Here is a 16608-nt window from a genome sequence, read left to right as displayed (position 1 = left end):
TATTAAGTGCTTTAAGTAGGCGATACATAGGTTTTTAAAGAGTGGTACCTCTTCCCTTAGGAAGGGCAGTCCAGTTCAACTTTGTTTCAAATCACATTTTAACAACACAGTCAGTTTACATATGAAATAAGTAGTAAAGGGGGGTTTGGTTTCTTGGGGCAGTGTGGGGAGTTCAGTGGGAAGGAGGGATTAGGGTTTACAGTTCTTCCTCCTTCTCACCCTCCTTGTTGTCCTTGTCTGTGTAGTCTCTCAGCAGGTTGAGTACCATTCGGCGGCACGCTTCCCTGCTCACCACCTCCCCGTTGGTCACCAGTCGGGTCCTGGCATACAAGAGGATGTCCTTTATGCAGCAGAGGATTCTCCAGCATCCTTGGATAGCCTCCACTGAGTGTGTCTTTGGAAACAGCCCATACAGCACAGAGTGGTGAGTGATGTTTGGGTATGGGATGTGGGCTTCCATTTCTTGTTTTAAGGCTCCCCGCAGTCTCTGGGCAAAAGGGCAGGCCCAGAACAGATGGTATGTAGTTTCCTCTGCAGGGCAACCCCTTGGGCATTCTCTGTGTGGGCACAGGCCCCTGCTGTGCATGAATGACCGGACTGGCAGTCCCCCTTTCACGGCCATCCATGCAATGTCTTTGTGTCTGTTGGTTAGGGATGGGGAGGATACATTTTCCCACACCCTTGTTGCTGTAGCAGGTGGCAGGTCGCTCACTGGTTCTGTGGTGTCCCTGGACCTGATTAGTCTGTGGATTGTCCTGGGCTTCCATAGGCTTGGTGTGACACAGTTCAGCCCAAATTCCACCACAAACTTCTCAATCTCCTTGTAGTACCAGGGGAGGTCCCAGTTGAACATTGTTGCATTCTCCCACTTATCCCATCCCAGTCTTCTCCATACTGGGAGCAGGAAGAAGCGGAAGACCCTGTAAGCTGAGTGGTCCTTGTTCTCGTTCGTCAGGGTTATTCGGACGCAGCCACACACAAAGAAGGCTCTGAGGATTGTCGGGATGTCAGGGACTGCCTTCCCTCCCTTGCGATGCTCCTTGTGCATGACTGTCCTTTTCACCCTGTCCATCTTTGAGTGCCAAACAAAGTGGAAAACCATGCTGTTCACAGCCCGTGCTACGTTGGCCAGGAGTGGCCAGGCCTGTGTCACATACTGCAGCACGGGCAGTGCGTCGTTCCTGAGCACCAGAGCCTTTCCTTCAATGCTCAGGTGTCTCAAGCTCCAAAAGCCCAGTTTCTGCTTGACTTTGGCCAGGCGTTCGTTCCAGCTTTTCGCCGCCGCTCCTGGTCCCCCAAACCAGATACCGAGGATCTTTACCAGTCCTGCCTCAACGGGGAAAGGGAGAGGCTCGTTACATAGGTCCCAGCGGCCAAAAAGCTTTGCCTGTGATTTGTCCACGTTGATCTTTGCTCCTGATGCTTTGCCAAAGTCCTTGCATGCCTCCAGCAGGGACTGGACCGATTTCCCATCTGTGCAGAAGAGGGTGACGTCGTCCATGTACAGCGAACACTTGACTTCTTTCTTTGCGTCTCCTGGTGTCGGGATCCCTCTGATGTTCGGGTTCTTCCTGATGTACTCCGCGAGTAGCTCTATAACCAAAACAAACAAAGAGGGCGAGAGCGGGCAGCCTTGTCTTACCCCAGACCTGATAGGAAAGGGGTCTGTTTTCCAACCATTTACCATGACTGAACTGAAAATGTCTGTATACATTATTCTAACATATTTGCAGAAGCGCTCCCCCAGCCCAAAACCCTGCAGTACCCTCTCCATGAACTCATGGGAGACGCGGTCGAAGGCCTTTTCCTGATCGAGACAGACCAGCGCAGCGTGGATATTCCGGTCTGTGATGTATTGGATCGTGTCCCTGATCAGTGCTAGGCTGTCCGCCACTCTGCGTCCTGGTACCCCACAGGTCTGGTCTGGGTGAACTAACTCTCCCATAGCGCTCTTGAGTCTATTCACCATTGTCTTTGCCAGGATCTTGTAGTCCACATTCAGGAGAGAGATGGGACGCCAGTTCTTGAGGTCACATCTCTCCCCCTTATGTTTATACAGGAGCGCGATCGTTCCTTCCCTTAATGTGTGGGGCATGACTCCCTCCTGCTCCATCTCCTCATACAGCTCCAGAAGGTCTGGTCCCACTAGGTCCCACAGTGAAGTGTAGAATTCAATTGGTAGACCATCACTGCCTGGTGTCTTTCCTGACTTGAAGGATTTAACTGCAATGTGCAGCTCCTCCAGAGTGAGGGGTGCGTTGAGGACTTCCCTTGCTGGTGTGGAAACCTTTCTCGGGATGCCTGCCAAAAACTTTTCTGCCTGATCCCCATCTGACCTCTTCTCTGAGTAGAGGTCCCCATAGAAATCTGTCACAGCCTTCCTAATGTCTTCCTTGGTGTCACACAAAATTCCCTCCCTGTTGCGCAGTTGAACCAGTGGGGTGTGCGCAGAGTGGACTTTCTTAAAGAAGAAGGAGTTGCATTTCTCCCCCTTTTCCAGGTTCTCCACCTTAGAACGGAAGATGATCCTCCTGGATTCCTCATGAAAGTGCTCGCTCAGCTCTTTCTTGACTGCCTCCAGAGGGTTCATGACGTCCCATCCCCGGAGTTGGAGGTCGTGCAGTTCTTGCAGCTGTTGCTGCAGTCTACTGAACTCCCTCTTCCTCCCCCTTGCTGCTTTCCTGCCCACGTTCTTAAAGAAATCCTGAATCCTGCCTTTCACCCATTCCCACCATTCCCCTATGGACTGGAAGGTGTCTTTCATGTCTTGCCACTCACTGTAAGTCCTCCTCAGCTCCTCCTGTACATCCTCTCTCCCCAGCAGAGAGCTATTCAGTTTCCAGGTGCCCGGACCTGTCAGGAACTTCCCTGTTAGTTCCCCCTGAAACCTGATAGCCCTGTGGTCAGAGAAATGCACTGTCACCATGGAGTGCTGCCTGATCCTCACTGATCTAGAGGTGAAAACAAAGTCTATCCTGGATCGCACAGATCCATCAGGGCGGCCCCAGGTGAAATTCCTGGCGTCCGCCCCCATGGATCCAATGACGTCCGTCAGGGAGGCCTCACCCACCATCTCCGCTAGGAGTTTCGCACCATCATCTATCCATCCTTCCTTAGCTCTGGTCCCACATCGACCACCACTCTCTAGTATACAGTTGAAATCCCCACCCATCATGATTGTTCTGGAGGTGACCAGCTGTGGTCTGAGGCGCTGGAACAGCTCCCGTCTCTCACCTACATCAGAAGGCGCATACACATTGATCAGTCTAACCGGTTCTCCTGCCCATGAGCCGTCAACGACAAGAGCCCTGCCGCCTTCCAGCTCGGTGACCGAGTCCACTGTGAAGCACCTCCCTCTGACTAAGGTAGCGACTCCTACAGACCTACTGCTGTTCCCCCCAGACCAAAAAGAAGGCCCAAATGCCCACTGCTGTTCTAGGTGGGTGTATGAAGCTGAAAAAGGGATGGAGCATTCCTGAATCATGTACACATCACATTCCTGGCTGGCAAGAAAGTTCAAGGTGCTAGCACATCTGCGCTTGTCTCTGATACTTCTCACATTTATGGAAAACAATGAAATAGCCATCTTAATTAGTGTTTAAGAGTTTAACTTAGGCTCAAATACTAACTATCAAGTCAGAGTAATTAGCTGTTATCACACAGTGACAAGTCTACTTACAGGGCTGGTCAGGCTCCTGGCGGGTCTCCGGCGCGGGGGCTGTTGTCTTGGCCACCGTTGCTTGGTGCTTCTCTGAGGCTGGCTTGCCCACGTGGCTGGTCTCTGGCTCTTCCTCCTCCATGGAGGCCTCTTCCTTCTCAGCTATTGCTGGCGATGGTGGTGGGGACGCTTCCATGACGCTGGCTAGCGCCCTCATCTCCTGCAGCACTCTGGTGACTTGCTCCAGTTGGTCATCTGGACCCTCATTCCCTGGTTGTTCTTCTTCTTCTGACTCCTCTGGATCAGAGTTGGGGTTGTGGTTGCTCAGGTGTTTCTTCCTGGTCTTCTTTGTTACTTGTGGGGGACTGTGCCTCCTTTTCCTGCGCTCCTGTTTTGTCCAGGGTTCTTCTTCCTGGTTCTCAGAGGCGAGTTGGGGAGCGTTTTCTGTTGGCATACTCTCAGGGATGGCAGGCATTCCTTCTTCTGTGCTCTGTGGCTCCAGGACTGGCGTGGAGCCTTGGTCAGGTTTGACTTGCTCCTGCCTGGGGCCTTTCCTCCTCCCAGTTTCCTTGGTCTTTCTGGGTGCTGGGACTGGAAGGCTGACCACGGCAGCCTCCTCCTGTGCCTCTCTCCCAGGAGGTTTGGCCGCCTGGGCATAGGACTTGGCTCTTTGCGGGCAGTCTTTGAAACGGTGGCCCACGGCACCGCAGAGGTTGCAGGGGGCTTCCTCTTTGCATGCCCTGGCTGTGTGTCCTTCTCTTTTGCAGTTCTTGCACACTTGCACTGTGCAATCTTTAGCGGTGTGGCCCGGTTTACTACACTTGTTGCACAGTCTGGGCTGCCCGGGGTAGAAGAGGTAGCCCGAGTCGCGCCCTAGGGAGAAGCTTGAAGGAGGGTGATGGATTCCATCCGGGGCGGCCGGGTCCTCTTTCAGCTTCACCATGACTGTCCATTTACCATCCCATATTCCATCACTGTCCAGGTTGCGGGAGGGTTCTCTCGTCACTGTGCAGTGTCGGCGTAGGAAGGTGGTCAGGTCCTGGATGTTGACATGCGGGTTGTAGACGTGCACGGTCATCCTCTTCACCTCCAACACGAGTTGGCACTCCAGGTGGAAGTCGGCGAAGGGTTTCTCGTCCCGTCTTGACCAGCACATCTGCCAGTATCTCCTGCAGATTGATTCCGACATGAACGTCAGCAGGTAAGTGCCTTTGGGTGCATCTGACATTATGCACCAAATCTCAGCTGCTGTGAACCCCATCTTGGTCACCAGCAACTCTGTGAAAGTCTTTCTGCTCAGCTCTGGTGTGGAGCCATCCGATTCCACCTTCCTCTGCATCTTCACCGTGTTGTGGAACCAGGGGTTCAGCGGTCTGCTCATCCTGTCCTTGCTGTTGCGGCGTGCCTTGGGAAGGGTCCTTCAGGGAGCTACAGCAGGTAGGTACTCCTCAGGCCTGCTCCTGGTGGCTGGCAGTGGTTCCCTTCAGGCAGGCAGGGAAGCTTGGCAGGCAGGGGTTCCCCTCAGCAGGCAGGCAGGCAGGCAGGCCTCAGTATCCAGGCAGCTCCAGCAGGCAAGGAAGGGTCTCCAGCAGGCAAGCAGCTCCAGCAGGCAGGTGAGAGTCCACAGCAGGCGGTTCCAGCAGGCAGGCGAAGTCCACAGCAGGCAGGTGAAGGTCCACAGCAGGCAGGCAGGCAGGTTTCAGCAGGCAGGTATCTTCAGCAGGATGCAGCTCCAGTAATAGCACTTAAAAGTGCCCTTGTGTGCATATAGCACCAGGTAGTTCTTTGGCAGAACAGTGACCTCTAGTGGACACTAAAGGTACTGCAGGCACGGGGTGATCATGGTGTCTCCCCTGCCAGGTAAGTATGAGTTGGAAGGGGACAGGGCAAGGGGGGCCCGCTTGGCATCTCCCTGCAGAGCGAGGGTGGCATCCACAGAGGCAAGGCCTGAGGCGGGGCAGAGCATGGGCGTGGGGGCGCAAAGTGACCAGCCAAGGCCCCGCAGACCCTTTGGGCAAAGCCGTTGCCTACCCAAAGCTGCTTCCCAGAAGCCTCGGCCGGCCGGCCAGTGAAATTTACATGACCACGCCATCCAGCAGAGCCAATCAGGGCCTTGCTTTCAGGATCCTCTCCATTGCTGAGAATTTGGGCAAGGGTAGAGTACAGCATGCTGACAGGTGGGCTCGCCAGGTGGAACGAAGGCCCAGAAGCAGCTTTTGAGGCCCTTTCCCAGCATTCCCCAGGCTCCTGAATTTGCATGCCTCTTCCCCTTGCCCAGCCCCATTTCCAGCCTACTGCAGCACCCAGAAGGAAGCTGGAGAGACAGCTAAGGGTGCTCCAGAGTGGTTTTTCTTGTTGCCTTTCTTGATACCAGAGATCAGGGGAAAGCGCGAACGCAGTCCCCCACTACCAGAAATTATGCAGTCGAGTATCCCGCATTTGGGGACATCGCAGGGGTCAGCACATCCGAAGTGCAATGGATGAGCCTCACCCTGGGAGAACCACCTTCGTGATCATGGTGTCTCCCCTGCCAGGTAAGTATGAGTTGGAAGGGGACAGGGCAAGGGGGGCCCGCTTGGCATCTCCCTGCAGAGCGAGGGTGGCATCCACAGAGGCAAGGCCTGAGGCGGGGCAGAGCATGGGCGTGGGGGCGCAAAGTGACCAGCCAAGGCCCCGCAGACCCTTTGGGCAAAGCCGTTGCCTACCCAAAGCTGCTTCCCAGAAGCCTCGGCCGGCCGGCCAGTGAAATTTACATGACCACGCCATCCAGCAGAGCCAATCAGGGCCTTGCTTTCAGGATCCTCTCCATTGCTGAGAATTTGGGCAAGGGTAGAGTACAGCATGCTGACAGGTGGGCTCGCCAGGTGGAACGAAGGCCCAGAAGCAGCTTTTGAGGCCCTTTCCCAGCATTCCCCAGGCTCCTGAATTTGCATGCCTCTTCCCCTTGCCCAGCCCCATTTCCAGCCTACTGCAGCACCCAGAAGGAAGCTGGAGAGACAGCTAAGGGTGCTCCAGAGTGGTTTTTCTTGTTGCCTTTCTTGATACCAGAGATCAGGGGAAAGCGCGAACGCAGTCCCCCACTACCAGAAATTATGCAGTCGAGTATCCCGCATTTGGGGACATCGCAGGGGTCAGCACATCCGAAGTGCAATGGATGAGCCTCACCCTGGGAGAACCACCTTCGTGATCATGGTGTCTCCCCTGCCAGGTAAGTATGAGTTGGAAGGGGACAGGGCAAGGGGGGCCCGCTTGGCATCTCCCTGCAGAGCGAGGGTGGCATCCACAGAGGCAAGGCCTGAGGCGGGGCAGAGCATGGGCGTGGGGGCGCAAAGTGACCAGCCAAGGCCCCGCAGACCCTTTGGGCAAAGCCGTTGCCTACCCAAAGCTGCTTCCCAGAAGCCTCGGCCGGCCGGCCAGTGAAATTTACATGACCACGCCATCCAGCAGAGCCAATCAGGGCCTTGCTTTCAGGATCCTCTCCATTGCTGAGAATTTGGGCAAGGGTAGAGTACAGCATGCTGACAGGTGGGCTCGCCAGGTGGAAAGAAGGCCCAGAAGCAGAGTTGGAGGCTTCTGAGCCTACAGAACTGCCACTAAGCCCTACTCTAGGGCTAGGCAGTGCTTTTGTTGGCCAAAGCCAGGGAAAAGGCCTGCCGGGGAGCAGTGTTTCGCGCCCTGAGCCCCTCACGAACGCTCCCAAACGCGGCAGAACCCTCGCCGGGCAGAGCCCTCGCCGGGCCCAGGCCTGGTGGCCTCAGCCATAGTCTTGGCCCCAGAAGGCAAGGGTGAGGACTACAGGCTGACAGCCGGTCCACAAGCCCAGGGGCTTAGCTGAGAGGGACAGACCTGTCACCTAGCCAGGGCCTACTTTCCTCTCTCTGGATAGGTCCCCTGAGTGGGAGGCGGCAGCTATCCCAGCACTCCCCAGGCTCCTGAATTTGCATGCCTCTTCCCCTTGCCCAGCCCCATTTCCAGCCTGCTGCAGCACCCAGAAGGAAGCTGGAGAGACAGCTAAGGGTGCTCCAGAGTGGTTTTTCTTGTTGCCTTTCTTGATACCAGAGATCAGGGGAAAGCGTGAACGCAGTCCCCCACTACCAGAAATTATGCAGTCGAGTATCCCGCATTTGGGGACATCGCAGGGGTCAGCACATCCGAAGTGCAATGGATGAGCCTCACCCTGGGAGAACCACCTTCGTGATCATGGTGTCTCCCCTGCCAGGTAAGTATGAGTTGGAAGGGGACAGGGCAAGGGGGGCCCGCTTGGCATCTCCCTGCAGAGCGAGGGTGGCATCCACAGAGGCAAGGCCTGAGGCGGGGCAGAGCATGGGCGTGGGGGCGCAAAGTGACCAGCCAAGGCCCCGCAGACCCTTTGGGCAAAGCCGTTGCCTACCCAAAGCTGCTTCCCAGAAGCCTCGGCCGGCCGGCCAGTGAAATTTACATGACCACGCCATCCAGCAGAGCCAATCAGGGCCTTGCTTTCAGGATCCTCTCCATTGCTGAGAATTTGGGCAAGGGTAGAGTACAGCATGCTGACAGGTGGGCTCGCCAGGTGGAACGAAGGCCCAGAAGCAGCTTTTGAGGCCCTTTCCCAGCATTCCCCAGGCTCCTGAATTTGCATGCCTCTTCCCCTTGCCCAGCCCCATTTCCAGCCTACTGCAGCACCCAGAAGGAAGCTGGAGAGACAGCTAAGGGTGCTCCAGAGTGGTTTTTCTTGTTGCCTTTCTTGATACCAGAGATCAGGGGAAAGCGCGAACGCAGTCCCCCACTACCAGAAATTATGCAGTCGAGTATCCCGCATTTGGGGACATCGCAGGGGTCAGCACATCCGAAGTGCAATGGATGAGCCTCACCCTGGGAGAACCACCTTCGTGATCATGGTGTCTCCCCTGCCAGGTAAGTATGAGTTGGAAGGGGACAGGGCAAGGGGGGCCCGCTTGGCATCTCCCTGCAGAGCGAGGGTGGCATCCACAGAGGCAAGGCCTGAGGCGGGGCAGAGCATGGGCGTGGGGGCGCAAAGTGACCAGCCAAGGCCCCGCAGACCCTTTGGGCAAAGCCGTTGCCTACCCAAAGCTGCTTCCCAGAAGCCTCGGCCGGCCGGCCAGTGAAATTTACATGACCACGCCATCCAGCAGAGCCAATCAGGGCCTTGCTTTCAGGATCCTCTCCATTGCTGAGAATTTGGGCAAGGGTAGAGTACAGCATGCTGACAGGTGGGCTCGCCAGGTGGAAAGAAGGCCCAGAAGCAGAGTTGGAGGCTTCTGAGCCTACAGAACTGCCACTAAGCCCTACTCTAGGGCTAGGCAGTGCTTTTGTTGGCCAAAGCCAGGGAAAAGGCCTGCCGGGGAGCAGTGTTTCGCGCCCTGAGCCCCTCACGCCTTCCCGAACGCTCCCAAACGCGGCAGAACCCTCGCCGGGCAGAGCCCTCGCCGGGCCCAGGCCTGGTGGCCTCAGCCATAGTCTTGGCCCCAGAAGGCAAGGGTGAGGACTACAGGCTGACAGCCGGTCCACAAGCCCAGGGGCTTAGCTGAGAGGGACAGACCTGTCACCTAGCCAGGGCCTACTTTCCTCTCTCTGGATAGGTCCCCTGAGTGGGAGGCGGCAGCTATCCCAGCACTCCCCAGGCTCCTGAATTTGCATGCCTCTTCCCCTTGCCCAGCCCCATTTCCAGCCTGCTGCAGCACCCAGAAGGAAGCTGGAGAGACAGCTAAGGGTGCTCCAGAGTGGTTTTTCTTGTTGCCTTTCTTGATACCAGAGATCAGGGGAAAGCGCGAACGCAGTCCCCCACTACCAGAAATTATGCAGTCGAGTATCCCGCATTTGGGGACATCGCAGGGGTCAGCACATCCGAAGTGCAATGGATGAGCCTCACCCTGGGAGAACCACCTTCGTGATCATGGTGTCTCCCCTGCCAGGTAAGTATGAGTTGGAAGGGGACAGGGCAAGGGGGGCCCGCTTGGCATCTCCCTGCAGAGCGAGGGTGGCATCCACAGAGGCAAGGCCTGAGGCGGGGCAGAGCATGGGCGTGGGGGCGCAAAGTGACCAGCCAAGGCCCCGCAGACCCTTTGGGCAAAGCCGTTGCCTACCCAAAGCTGCTTCCCAGAAGCCTCGGCCGGCCGGCCAGTGAAATTTACATGACCACGCCATCCAGCAGAGCCAATCAGGGCCTTGCTTTCAGGATCCTCTCCATTGCTGAGAATTTGGGCAAGGGTAGAGTACAGCATGCTGACAGGTGGGCTCGCCAGGTGGAACGAAGGCCCAGAAGCAGCTTTTGAGGCCCTTTCCCAGCATTCCCCAGGCTCCTGAATTTGCATGCCTCTTCCCCTTGCCCAGCCCCATTTCCAGCCTACTGCAGCACCCAGAAGGAAGCTGGAGAGACAGCTAAGGGTGCTCCAGAGTGGTTTTTCTTGTTGCCTTTCTTGATACCAGAGATCAGGGGAAAGCGCGAACGCAGTCCCCCACTACCAGAAATTATGCAGTCGAGTATCCCGCATTTGGGGACATCGCAGGGGTCAGCACATCCGAAGTGCAATGGATGAGCCTCACCCTGGGAGCACCACCTTCGTGATCATGGTGTCTCCCCTGCCAGGTAAGTATGAGTTGGAAGGGGACAGGGCAAGGGGGGCCCGCTTGGCATCTCCCTGCAGAGCGAGGGTGGCATCCACAGAGGCAAGGCCTGAGGCGGGGCAGAGCATGGGCGTGGGGGCGCAAAGTGACCAGCCAAGGCCCCGCAGACCCTTTGGGCAAAGCCGTTGCCTACCCAAAGCTGCTTCCCAGAAGCCTCGGCCGGCCGGCCAGTGAAATTTACATGACCACGCCATCCAGCAGAGCCAATCAGGGCCTTGCTTTCAGGATCCTCTCCATTGCTGAGAATTTGGGCAAGGGTAGAGTACAGCATGCTGACAGGTGGGCTCGCCAGGTGGAAAGAAGGCCCAGAAGCAGAGTTGGAGGCTTCTGAGCCTACAGAACTGCCACTAAGCCCTACTCTAGGGCTAGGCAGTGCTTTTGTTGGCCAAAGCCAGGGAAAAGGCCTGCCGGGGAGCAGTGTTTCGCGCCCTGAGCCCCTCACGAACGCTCCCAAACGCGGCAGAACCCTCGCCGGGCAGAGCCCTCGCCGGGCCCAGGCCTGGTGGCCTCAGCCATAGTCTTGGCCCCAGAAGGCAAGGGTGAGGACTACAGGCTGACAGCCGGTCCACAAGCCCAGGGGCTTAGCTGAGAGGGACAGACCTGTCACCTAGCCAGGGCCTACTTTCCTCTCTCTGGATAGGTCCCCTGAGTGGGAGGCGGCAGCTATCCCAGCACTCCCCAGGCTCCTGAATTTGCATGCCTCTTCCCCTTGCCCAGCCCCATTTCCAGCCTGCTGCAGCACCCAGAAGGAAGCTGGAGAGACAGCTAAGGGTGCTCCAGAGTGGTTTTTCTTGTTGCCTTTCTTGATACCAGAGATCAGGGGAAAGCGCGAACGCAGTCCCCCACTACCAGAAATTATGCAGTCGAGTATCCCGCATTTGGGGACATCGCAGGGGTCAGCACATCCGAAGTGCAATGGATGAGCCTCACCCTGGGAGAACCACCTTCGTGATCATGGTGTATCCCCTGCCAGGTAAGTATGAGTTGGAAGGGGACAGGGCAAGGGGGGCCCGCTTGGCATCTCCCTGCAGAGCGAGGGTGGCATCCACAGAGGCAAGGCCTGAGGCGGGGCAGAGCATGGGCGTGGGGGCGCAAAGTGACCAGCCAAGGCCCCGCAGACCCTTTGGGCAAAGCCGTTGCCTACCCAAAGCTGCTTCCCAGAAGCCTCGGCCGGCCGGCCAGTGAAATTTACATGACCACGCCATCCAGCAGAGCCAATCAGGGCCTTGCTTTCAGGATCCTCTCCATTGCTGAGAATTTGGGCAAGGGTAGAGTACAGCATGCTGACAGGTGGGCTCGCCAGGTGGAACGAAGGCCCAGAAGCAGCTTTTGAGGCCCTTTCCCAGCATTCCCCAGGCTCCTGAATTTGCATGCCTCTTCCCCTTGCCCAGCCCCATTTCCAGCCTACTGCAGCACCCAGAAGGAAGCTGGAGAGACAGCTAAGGGTGCTCCAGAGTGGTTTTTCTTGTTGCCTTTCTTGATACCAGAGATCAGGGGAAAGCGCGAACGCAGTCCCCCACTACCAGAAATTATGCAGTCGAGTATCCCGCATTTGGGGACATCGCAGGGGTCAGCACATCCGAAGTGCAATGGATGAGCCTCACCCTGTGAGAACCACCTTCGTGATCATGGTGTCTCCCCTGCCAGGTAAGTATGAGTTGGAAGGGGACAGGGCAAGGGGGGCCCGCTTGGCATCTCCCTGCAGAGCGAGGGTGGCATCCACAGAGGCAAGGCCTGAGGCGGGGCAGAGCATGGGCGTGGGGGCGCAAAGTGACCAGCCAAGGCCCCGCAGACCCTTTGGGCAAAGCCGTTGCCTACCCAAAGCTGCTTCCCAGAAGCCTCGGCCGGCCGGCCAGTGAAATTTACATGACCACGCCATCCAGCAGAGCCAATCAGGGCCTTGCTTTCAGGATCCTCTCCATTGCTGAGAATTTGGGCAAGGGTAGAGTACAGCATGCTGACAGGTGGGCTCGCCAGGTGGAAAGAAGGCCCAGAAGCAGAGTTGGAGGCTTCTGAGCCTACAGAACTGCCACTAAGCCCTACTCTAGGGCTAGGCAGTGCTTTTGTTGGCCAAAGCCAGGGAAAAGGCCTGCCGGGGAGCAGTGTTTCGCGCCCTGAGCCCCTCACGCCTTCCCGAACGCTCCCAAACGCGGCAGAACCCTCGCCGGGCAGAGCCCTCGCCGGGCCCAGGCCTGGTGGCCTCAGCCATAGTCTTGGCCCCAGAAGGCAAGGGTGAGGACTACAGGCTGACAGCCGGTCCACAAGCCCAGGGGCTTAGCTGAGAGGGACAGACCTGTCACCTAGCCAGGGCCTACTTTCCTCTCTCTGGATAGGTCCCCTGAGTGGGAGGCGGCAGCTATCCCAGCACTCCCCAGGCTCCTGAATTTGCATGCCTCTTCCCCTTGCCCAGCCCCATTTCCAGCCTGCTGCAGCACCCAGAAGGAAGCTGGAGAGACAGCTAAGGGTGCTCCAGAGTGGTTTTTCTTGTTGCCTTTCTTGATACCAGAGATCAGGGGAAAGCGCGAACGCAGTCCCCCACTACCAGAAATTATGCAGTCGAGTATCCCGCATTTGGGGACATCGCAGGGGTCAGCACATCCGAAGTGCAATGGATGAGCCTCACCCTGGGAGAACCACCTTCGTGATCATGGTGTCTCCCCTGCCAGGTAAGTATGAGTTGGAAGGGGACAGGGCAAGGGGGGCCCGCTTGGCATCTCCCTGCAGAGCGAGGGTGGCATCCACAGAGGCAAGGCCTGAGGCGGGGCAGAGCATGGGCGTGGGGGCGCAAAGTGACCAGCCAAGGCCCCGCAGACCCTTTGGGCAAAGCCGTTGCCTACCCAAAGCTGCTTCCCAGAAGCCTCGGCCGGCCGGCCAGTGAAATTTACATGACCACGCCATCCAGCAGAGCCAATCAGGGCCTTGCTTTCAGGATCCTCTCCATTGCTGAGAATTTGGGCAAGGGTAGAGTACAGCATGCTGACAGGTGGGCTCGCCAGGTGGAAAGAAGGCCCAGAAGCAGAGTTGGAGGCTTCTGAGCCTACAGAACTGCCACTAAGCCCTACTCTAGGGCTAGGCAGTGCTTTTGTTGGCCAAAGCCAGGGAAAAGGCCTGCCGGGGAGCAGTGTTTCGCGCCCTGAGCCCCTCACGAACGCTCCCAAACGCGGCAGAACCCTCGCCGGGCAGAGCCCTCGCCGGGCCCAGGCCTGGTGGCCTCAGCCATAGTCTTGGCCCCAGAAGGCAAGGGTGAGGACTACAGGCTGACAGCCGGTCCACAAGCCCAGGGGCTTAGCTGAGAGGGACAGACCTGTCACCTAGCCAGGGCCTACTTTCCTCTCTCTGGATAGGTCCCCTGAGTGGGAGGCGGCAGCTATCCCAGCACTCCCCAGGCTCCTGAATTTGCATGCCTCTTCCCCTTGCCCAGCCCCATTTCCAGCCTGCTGCAGCACCCAGAAGGAAGCTGGAGAGACAGCTAAGGGTGCTCCAGAGTGGTTTTTCTTGTTGCCTTTCTTGATACCAGAGATCAGGGGAAAGCGCGAACGCAGTCCCCCACTACCAGCAATTATGCAGTCGAGTATCCCGCATTTGGGGACATCGCAGGGGTCAGCACATACGAAGTGCAATGGATGAGCCTCACCCTGGGAGAACCACCTTCGTGATCATGGTGTCTCCCCTGCCAGGTAAGTATGAGTTGGAAGGGGACAGGGCAAGGGGGGCCCGCTTGGCATCTCCCTGCAGAGCGAGGGTGGCATCCACAGAGGCAAGGCCTGAGGCGGGGCAGAGCATGGGCGTGGGGGCGCAAAGTGACCAGCCAAGGCCCCGCAGACCCTTTGGGCAAAGCCGTTGCCTACCCAAAGCTGCTTCCCAGAAGCCTCGGCCGGCCGGCCAGTGAAATTTACATGACCACGCCATCCAGCAGAGCCAATCAGGGCCTTGCTTTCAGGATCCTCTCCATTGCTGAGAATTTGGGCAAGGGTAGAGTACAGCATGCTGACAGGTGGGCTCGCCAGGTGGAACGAAGGCCCAGAAGCAGCTTTTGAGGCCCTTTCCCAGCATTCCCCAGGCTCCTGAATTTGCATGCCTCTTCCCCTTGCCCAGCCCCATTTCCAGCCTACTGCAGCACCCAGAAGGAAGCTGGAGAGACAGCTAAGGGTGCTCCAGAGTGGTTTTTCTTGTTGCCTTTCTTGATACCAGAGATCAGGGGAAAGCGCGAACGCAGTCCCCCACTACCAGAAATTATGCAGTCGAGTATCCCGCATTTGGGGACATCGCAGGGGTCAGCACATCCGAAGTGCAATGGATGAGCCTCACCCTGGGAGAACCACCTTCGTGATCATGGTGTCTCCCCTGCCAGGTAAGTATGAGTTGGAAGGGGACAGGGCAAGGGGGGCCCGCTTGGCATCTCCCTGCAGAGCGAGGGTGGCATCCACAGAGGCAAGGCCTGAGGCGGGGCAGAGCATGGGCGTGGGGGCGCAAAGTGACCAGCCAAGGCCCCGCAGACCCTTTGGGCAAAGCCGTTGCCTACCCAAAGCTGCTTCCCAGAAGCCTCGGCCGGCCGGCCAGTGAAATTTACATGACCACGCCATCCAGCAGAGCCAATCAGGGCCTTGCTTTCAGGATCCTCTCCATTGCTGAGAATTTGGGCAAGGGTAGAGTACAGCATGCTGACAGGTGGGCTCGCCAGGTGGAAAGAAGGCCCAGAAGCAGAGTTGGAGGCTTCTGAGCCTACAGAACTGCCACTAAGCCCTACTCTAGGGCTAGGCAGTGCTTTTGTTGGCCAAAGCCAGGGAAAAGGCCTGCCGGGGAGCAGTGTTTCGCGCCCTGAGCCCCTCACGCCTTCCCGAACGCTCCCAAACGCGGCAGAACCCTCGCCGGGCAGAGCCCTCGCCGGGCCCAGGCCTGGTGGCCTCAGCCATAGTCTTGGCCCCAGAAGGCAAGGGTGAGGACTACAGGCTGACAGCCGGTCCACAAGCCCAGGGGCTTAGCTGAGAGGGACAGACCTGTCACCTAGCCAGGGCCTACTTTCCTCTCTCTGGATAGGTCCCCTGAGTGGGAGGCGGCAGCTATCCCAGCACTCCCCAGGCTCCTGAATTTGCATGCCTCTTCCCCTTGCCCAGCCCCATTTCCAGCCTGCTGCAGCACCCAGAAGGAAGCTGGAGAGACAGCTAAGGGTGCTCCAGAGTGGTTTTTCTTGTTGCCTTTCTTGATACCAGAGATCAGGGGAAAGCGCGAACGCAGTCCCCCACTACCAGAAATTATGCAGTCGAGTATCCCGCATTTGGGGACATCGCAGGGGTCAGCACATCCGAAGTGCAATGGATGAGCCTCACCCTGGGAGAACCACCTTCGTGATCATGGTGTCTCCCCTGCCAGGTAAGTATGAGTTGGAAGGGGACAGGGCAAGGGGGGCCCGCTTGGCATCTCCCTGCAGAGCGAGGGTGGCATCCACAGAGGCAAGGCCTGAGGCGGGGCAGAGCATGGGCGTGGGGGCGCAAAGTGACCAGCCAAGGCCCCGCAGACCCTTTGGGCAAAGCCGTTGCCTACCCAAAGCTGCTTCCCAGAAGCCTCGGCCGGCCGGCCAGTGAAATTTACATGACCACGCCATCCAGCAGAGCCAATCAGGGCCTTGCTTTCAGGATCCTCTCCATTGCTGAGAATTTGGGCAAGGGTAGAGTACAGCATGCTGACAGGTGGGCTCGCCAGGTGGAACGAAGGCCCAGAAGCAGCTTTTGAGGCCCTTTCCCAGCATTCCCCAGGCTCCTGAATTTGCATGCCTCTTCCCCTTGCCCAGCCCCATTTCCAGCCTACTGCAGCACCCAGAAGGAAGCTGGAGAGACAGCTAAGGGTGCTCCAGAGTGGTTTTTCTTGTTGCCTTTCTTGATACCAGAGATCAGGGGAAAGCGCGAACGCAGTCCCCCACTACCAGAAATTATGCAGTCGAGTATCCCGCATTTGGGGACATCGCAGGGGTCAGCACATCCGAAGTGCAATGGATGAGCCTCACCCTGGGAGAACCACCTTCGTGATCATGGTGTCTCCCCTGCCAGGTAAGTATGAGTTGGAAGGGGACAGGGCAAGGGGGGCCCGCTTGGCATCTCCCTGCAGAGCGAGGGTGGCATCCACAGAGGCAAGGCCTGAGGCGGGGCAGAGCATGGGCGTGGGGGCGCAAAGTGACCAGCCAAGGCCCCGCAGACCCTTTGGGCAAAGCCGTTGCCTACCCAAAGCTGCTTCCCAGAAGCCTCGGCCGGCCGGCCAGTGAAATTTACATGACCACGCCATCCAGCAGAGCCAATCAGGGCCTTGCTTTCAGGATCCTCTCCATTGCTGAG

General features: G+C 57.7%; 13 non-coding genes across 13 annotated transcripts; all 13 read right to left on the bottom strand.

Moving 5' to 3' along the window:
* Positions 1 to 6036: 6036 nt before the first annotated feature.
* LOC138294652 (U1 spliceosomal RNA) lies at positions 6037 to 6200 on the bottom strand. Its single transcript, XR_011203482.1, has one exon. It is a non-coding gene; the product is annotated as a U1 spliceosomal RNA (small nuclear RNA).
* A 510-nt stretch (positions 6201 to 6710) lies between these two features.
* On the bottom strand, positions 6711 to 6874 carry LOC138294641 (U1 spliceosomal RNA). The gene has a single exon (XR_011203481.1). It is a non-coding gene; the product is annotated as a U1 spliceosomal RNA (small nuclear RNA).
* An 847-nt stretch (positions 6875 to 7721) lies between these two features.
* On the bottom strand, positions 7722 to 7885 carry LOC138295225 (U1 spliceosomal RNA). Its single transcript, XR_011203547.1, has one exon. It is a non-coding gene; the product is annotated as a U1 spliceosomal RNA (small nuclear RNA).
* Positions 7886 to 8395: 510 nt separating this feature from the next.
* LOC138294630 (U1 spliceosomal RNA) lies at positions 8396 to 8559 on the bottom strand. The gene has a single exon (XR_011203480.1). It is a non-coding gene; the product is annotated as a U1 spliceosomal RNA (small nuclear RNA).
* An 855-nt stretch (positions 8560 to 9414) lies between these two features.
* Positions 9415 to 9578, bottom strand: LOC138294608 (U1 spliceosomal RNA). The gene has a single exon (XR_011203478.1). It is a non-coding gene; the product is annotated as a U1 spliceosomal RNA (small nuclear RNA).
* Positions 9579 to 10088: 510 nt separating this feature from the next.
* On the bottom strand, positions 10089 to 10252 carry LOC138295235 (U1 spliceosomal RNA). The gene has a single exon (XR_011203549.1). It is a non-coding gene; the product is annotated as a U1 spliceosomal RNA (small nuclear RNA).
* Positions 10253 to 11099: 847 nt separating this feature from the next.
* Positions 11100 to 11263, bottom strand: LOC138295262 (U1 spliceosomal RNA). The gene has a single exon (XR_011203557.1). It is a non-coding gene; the product is annotated as a U1 spliceosomal RNA (small nuclear RNA).
* A 510-nt stretch (positions 11264 to 11773) lies between these two features.
* On the bottom strand, positions 11774 to 11937 carry LOC138291730 (U1 spliceosomal RNA). The gene has a single exon (XR_011202563.1). It is a non-coding gene; the product is annotated as a U1 spliceosomal RNA (small nuclear RNA).
* Positions 11938 to 12792: 855 nt separating this feature from the next.
* Positions 12793 to 12956, bottom strand: LOC138294597 (U1 spliceosomal RNA). The gene has a single exon (XR_011203477.1). It is a non-coding gene; the product is annotated as a U1 spliceosomal RNA (small nuclear RNA).
* Positions 12957 to 13803: 847 nt separating this feature from the next.
* Positions 13804 to 13967, bottom strand: LOC138291763 (U1 spliceosomal RNA). Its single transcript, XR_011202566.1, has one exon. It is a non-coding gene; the product is annotated as a U1 spliceosomal RNA (small nuclear RNA).
* Positions 13968 to 14477: 510 nt separating this feature from the next.
* Positions 14478 to 14641, bottom strand: LOC138294586 (U1 spliceosomal RNA). The gene has a single exon (XR_011203476.1). It is a non-coding gene; the product is annotated as a U1 spliceosomal RNA (small nuclear RNA).
* An 855-nt stretch (positions 14642 to 15496) lies between these two features.
* Positions 15497 to 15660, bottom strand: LOC138294575 (U1 spliceosomal RNA). The gene has a single exon (XR_011203475.1). It is a non-coding gene; the product is annotated as a U1 spliceosomal RNA (small nuclear RNA).
* A 510-nt stretch (positions 15661 to 16170) lies between these two features.
* Positions 16171 to 16334, bottom strand: LOC138294564 (U1 spliceosomal RNA). Its single transcript, XR_011203474.1, has one exon. It is a non-coding gene; the product is annotated as a U1 spliceosomal RNA (small nuclear RNA).
* Between the last annotated feature and the right edge of the window lie 274 nt (positions 16335 to 16608).

This window comes from Pleurodeles waltl, chromosome 1_1, assembly GCF_031143425.1.
Source record: "Pleurodeles waltl isolate 20211129_DDA chromosome 1_1, aPleWal1.hap1.20221129, whole genome shotgun sequence".
Taxonomy (NCBI): Eukaryota; Metazoa; Chordata; class Amphibia; order Caudata; family Salamandridae; genus Pleurodeles; species Pleurodeles waltl.
Note: the sequence above shows the minus strand (reverse complement) of the source record. Positions and strands in the feature narration are given on the sequence as shown.